At 45.1% G+C, this 5657-nt stretch overlaps 1 pseudogene; it reads right to left on the bottom strand.

The window, feature by feature from the left end:
• Window positions 1–3008: 3008 nt before the first annotated feature.
• LOC112477315 lies at window positions 3009–3128 on the bottom strand (annotated as a pseudogene).
• Window positions 3129–5657: the final 2529 nt, after the last annotated feature.

Raw genomic sequence — 5657 nt, forward strand, 5'->3', positions numbered from 1 at the left:
CAGGGCGCTGTCCCCAGGAATGGGGCTGCTAGGGCTGGAGGATGCGCTAGAGCCAGGGGTGGGGCAACCACGGAATTGGGCGGCGGTGGGGAGAAGGCGCAGGACGCGCGGGATCCCACCGGGTTTCGGGGGCGGGTCCTGGCAAGGGTGTGCGAGTGGCGCGTCCGCGCGCCGAAAACAGGTGGTCGCCGGGTGCGGGCGGTCCCTCAGGGCGCAGCGGCCTGCGATTGCAGCAGTGGCCCTCTCCCCCAAGCTGGCGGGGGTTTAACAACTCTCCGGGGAGCCACAGGCTGTTGGCTGTGCCCTTCTTCAGCGGCCCTCCCACCTCCCGTTAGGCCTGGTCAAGGACTAGGCAGAGGGACTCGAAAAGTGTAATCTGGACACTTAAGAGACAGTGGGCATCTATCTGCTCTTGTGCGTCATATTTTTACCCCCATCCTCGCTCCCCACCCCGGGGCATTTAATCTTCCAGGGATTGTGGTTTCCATAGTTAGGCAGAGAGGGTCTTCCTGGCCTCACCAACCAACAATACCCTTATTTTTTTCATCTCCTAAACCAGAGGCTGCAAACTCAGGTGCACACAAGGACCGGCAGATAAATGATAATCCCAGGCCTTACCTGGGCCTAGCTGTGTGCCAGGCACCGTCTCAAGTGCTTTGCACGTATTCTTTATTTAATCCTACCACCCACACTCCCGAGGTTGTCACTTGTAATCACTCCCATTTCACAGACAGGGAGACTGAGGCACACACAAGGTGAAAGTCACTTGCTCCAGATTACGTGGATAGCAAGTGCTGAGTCAGGATGGGAACCTAGATAGGGCGGCTCCAGAGTCCACAGCCCTTGACCACGTGCTGTGCTGAGCAATTGGTCTATGGGACCAACTGGAGGCCCGGGTGGGAGACTCACCATTGCCAGGCAGGATTATGAGTCCCAACTGTCCAATTTCTTGGGAAGCCAGAAATTGAGAAATTTATGCAAAATCTCCTTTAGATTTTGGCAATTAAACTTAAAAACACCTTTTATAATGAAGTTTCAAATATACACAAAAATAGGGAAGCTAGTAGTAATAAAAATTAAAATATTTTAATACTCCTGTATGAGTCAAATAAAACAAGTTCAAGGGCCACCTCTGGCCGTTCACTGCTCTGAACCCTGGGAGCTGAAAAATGCTGACGCCCAGGCCCCACCCCAGACCTACTGAATTAGCCTCTAATTTTCATGAGATCCCAGCTGATCCATATGCATATGGAAGGGACTGTTCTAGGCCTTTTTGCCTCCACAGGTTTTGTCAGCTTCCTTCCTGATAGGTCTTCATGCCTCCAGGTTCGCATTCTTCTCTTGATTGAATATACTTGGAGTTCTTAACACCCTAAAGCTCAGATCTGGCCCCAGACCATTTGGTGAAGGGAAGGATTTTCTTGAGGGAGGCTTGTCTACACTACACCGTAAAACTGACAGTGCTCACACTGCCCTTACCCTCTTCAGGGCCCCGAGCTGTTCCCTCTCACAGGATTGTTTTGAAGAGATAACGAGGTAATATAAGTGAGAGCATTTGTATATATATTTTTATTAATCAGGACTCTTTCAACTTAAACGGGCATAGGCAAAACAAAAATACAAACACACGGACTTTATAGTTTGATCAGAAAAGACTAATGGGGAGGATTTCAGGTATGGCTTGATCCAGGGCCTTAAACAATTTAATTGGAACTTGATCTCTCTCAGGAAGTGGTAGGGGCAGTGGGGGCTGGCACAGCTGGATCAAACAGCTTGTGTTTGAGAGCATGGCGGTGTTTACCAAGAAAAGTGGGATTATAAATGCTTGGCAGGAAAAATTAGAGGTCCCTTACATAACTGGAAATCATACCGTTATCATTCTTCGTGGTTTCGTTTTCTCTACTAGACTTCGAATTCCTTGAGAGCTGTGGCTCTCTTTCTCATCTTTGCATCCACACACGTCAGACTCACTGCATTTCACATCATGATGCTCAGGAAGTACTGAATCAAATGTAATCGACTCAAGTAGAGATTCAGTCTCTTAGATACCAGCCTCGGGCAAGAAATCTCTCTCCCCCTCTGAGTGACAGTGGAAGTCACTGTTCTGAAGCTTGGAGTATAAAAAAACATCACAGGCTCTGATGTTAGATGCCTTTGTTTCTCTCACTGCCACCCCTCGATTCAAAGTCATTTTGTCCCTTTGCAGATGCTGAGCAGCTAGGAAAATGGGCCCAGCATGAGACAGTTTCAAATTGCGCAGCATTTTGTTATGCAAAGGAAACAGGGTTTTTCTCAGTGTGAGGCCAACAGTAGTGGCTATTTGTGATTGTTACCTCAGAGCCAGGGGGGAAAACAAACTTTCAAAAGTACGTGTCAATCAAAGGGAGCTGCTGATTTCCCATTCTACTAGGGGCCAAGACTCTTTTGAGAAGCCGAACTTTAATTGCCAGTAGATAATAATGAGTCTTAAAAGAGCAAAAGCGAAAGAAAACAACCCCACAAAAAACAAAAATGAAAACAACCCCCACATCCCAAAACAAAACCAAAAAACTTCAACATCGAACAAACAAAAACCCACCAAATCAAACCAAAACAACAAAAATTAGAATTCAGAGAAATCAGGGAAGGTCAACACAAGTGTTTCGGAAGTAGAATGCCTAGAACTGGATTTCTGTCCTTTGGGTCCAACTGAAGTGGGAAAGCAGTATAAACATAGTTTGAAAGGAACTAAAAAAGAACCATGTCTCCTATGGATTCCATCATTAGAGATCAGTAGGTTGCTATCTATCTATCTATCTATCTATCTATCTATCTCTATCTATCTATCTATCTATCTATCTATCTCTATCTATCTATCTATCTATCTATCTATCTCTATCTATCTATCTATCTATCTATCTATCTGGCAACCCTTGGTTGGCCTCACAGATTGCAAGGACCTTGTCAGCTTATAATCTCTTATTTATTTGTTTGTTTGTTTGTCTACTTATTTATTTATTTATTTATTACACCTACAGCACCTGGTCTTCCTAGGTGTTCTCCCATCCAAGTACTAACCAGGCCCAACCCTGTTTTAGCTTCTGAGATCAGATGGGATCGGGCTTGTTCAGGGTGGCATGGCCATAGCAGTAGGTTCCTATTAACAACAACAACAAAAGAAGCAAACAGCCACTCACATTTTAGTCTGAATTAGCCACTTTCTGACAGGTAGGAGTTGCAAACTAAACTGCTTAAAGCATCCAGGCGTGAAATGTCCACAGGTGAAGCAGGCTGAGCCGGGAAAATACAAGAGTGGTGGGTTGGAGAACACGTGCCCCCTCTACAGGGAGCAGCTGAACTCAGCTCTGGGTAGTCATTACCAGGAGAAATGATAGGGTCAGTATTATTGTATTTCTTGGGGAGAAAAATTGGAAATCTAGATTTTTACATGAAATCTTCCCCCCCAACCCCCCATATTTATCTACTAGTTCTTAACCTTTCTTTATTACAGCTTCCTTGGATAGTCTGACCAAAGCCATAGAGCCTGGGAAATTCACACATACTTTGTATACAGTTTCACAGAGAGCTTCTTTCAGTTCCACTGTGTATCTCAAAGGTCAGAACTGACTCCTGCCCTGATATTTATACTTTCTAAGAGAGGGTCAGATTGGCCGGATTTGCCATCATGAAATATGCAGCTCTCCTATTGGGCAGAGCTTCATTCATGGTCTCTCTCTCGTGTTGTGATTGGTTGCCTTTAGCTTGGGCACTGATTCTGGATCCAATCAGGTGTGGCTATGGCTACAGGGCTGGGTGTACCCAGCAAACAGGCTAAGACATCATAACTTTCAGAACAAAGCGTCCCAGGGGTTACTTTTCTCAGAAGTAGCGGGCGGGCACCCAGATCCTTTGAACTTCATGGATTGCTCTCCAAAATGCCTTCTCACTGACCCGTCCACTTCCCTCGATTCTCTTTCCATTTTTCTTCTTGTATTTTTTAAAAAATTTAGTAAAGCAGTTACTTTTAATTATTATGATTTACATGTATTGAAGTAATACAAGCACATAGTTTAAAAGTCAAATTATATTTATAACAAAATATTAGTTTTCTGCTTCTCTCCTAGTCCATCCCTCGAGACAATTACTTGTAACCCCCTTAGCTGTTTTTTATAACATCTCCCCGTCTTCATATTTTTAATCTGGATTCTGACATTATATTTTTAGTTATTTGATTCACTTTCTCAATTAATTAAACACATATACAGAGAATACCTGTGATGGGCTAGGGGCTGCCCTGGGGGCTGTGAATAGAGGCATGAGCAAAAACAGATGCAGTCCCTCCTTACAGAATTCTTCACTAGCAGAGGTTTTGTTGGGAAGAGAGGGAAGGGGAAAGGAAGAGCATTTAGGTAGAAGGAACAGCATATGCAAAGCCCTGTTGAGGAAGAGAACATGATAGATTTCCGAGTCATTTCCTTGGCCCCTCGGAACTACACGCTTTAAACGAACCTTCATAGTAGAAACTTGGGAGGGAGACGTGGTTAGGAGCTGGGTGATGGGTTCACATTTGTCTCTCCGACTCATTAGTTGTGTGCTCTGTGTGGGCAAAAACACTTAGCTTCTCCGAGTCTCAGTTTTCTTGCCTAAAGAATGCCATTATTAAAATGAGAGTTTCGTGGTGAGCATGGAATGACATGATTCTTGTCAAGTTTTGCCCAAAGCCTGCCACACAATAAATGGTCGAAAAATGCTTGTTGATATATATCACATCATTTTTTTTCTTTACTGTGTAAGTACCAGCTGATAGAGCAAATCTAGGCCAAATCCTGAGGTTGTGAAGGCCAGTCTGTGAACTTTGGGGAACAAATAAAGCTTTGGTTTGCGCCGATGACCACGTCTGATGTCTTCAGATCACGGTGAAGAGAAAGCACCTGGGCTTGGCGTTTCCCCGGCCTGCAGCCATTAGCCCTTATTATATGAAGTGCTTCCGAGCTGTGTGAAATTCCACTCACTTCCTATGAGGACTGTCTGGACAGGAGGCAGAAAATGGTTGCTTTTGGGACTAGCATGGCTGGAATGCCCCAGAGGGCTCTGCTCCCCGTCCAAGGCTCAGAATCCTGGGAGGCTAGCCTTCTTCCAGAGAGCTGTGTCGGTCACTCTCTTTCTGCCCTGCCTGCTTCTAAGCTTGCTTTAGAAGACACCCTGAACCCAGGTGATAGGCTGTTGATGGTTTGTTACAATGATGGAGATGACATGATGTGGGCATTACAGTTGAAAGAAGACCAGCATCTGTCCCTCCCTGCGCCCCTCACTCTCTGTCAGTTTCTTTGTCTTCCTGTCTTTGCAAACTCTGTCTACCTCTTAATCACCATTTTGATCTCTTTGCCTCTCTACATCTCTCTTTGTCTGCTCCTTTTCTCAATCTTTTGTCTCCGTTTCTCTTGGCTCATCTCTCCATTTCTCGCTGGACTTGACATTAAATTCTCTATCTCTTTGTCTCTTTCTTTCTCCCCTGAGCCTCTCCCCGCCTTTCCCCCTTCTCTCAAGTCCTTCCTTAACATTCAGCGACTTCATAAACACAGTCCCCTCCGGCGGAGACCATTTTTAACCAGGGATTTAGCTAACATCATTTTCATATTTTGTATATGAGGACGGCAGGAGGAGTTAGCTGGTTTGCT

Source organism: Pteropus alecto, unplaced genomic scaffold (genome assembly GCF_000325575.1).
Source record: "Pteropus alecto unplaced genomic scaffold, ASM32557v1 scaffold113, whole genome shotgun sequence".
Taxonomy (NCBI): domain Eukaryota; kingdom Metazoa; phylum Chordata; class Mammalia; order Chiroptera; family Pteropodidae; genus Pteropus; species Pteropus alecto.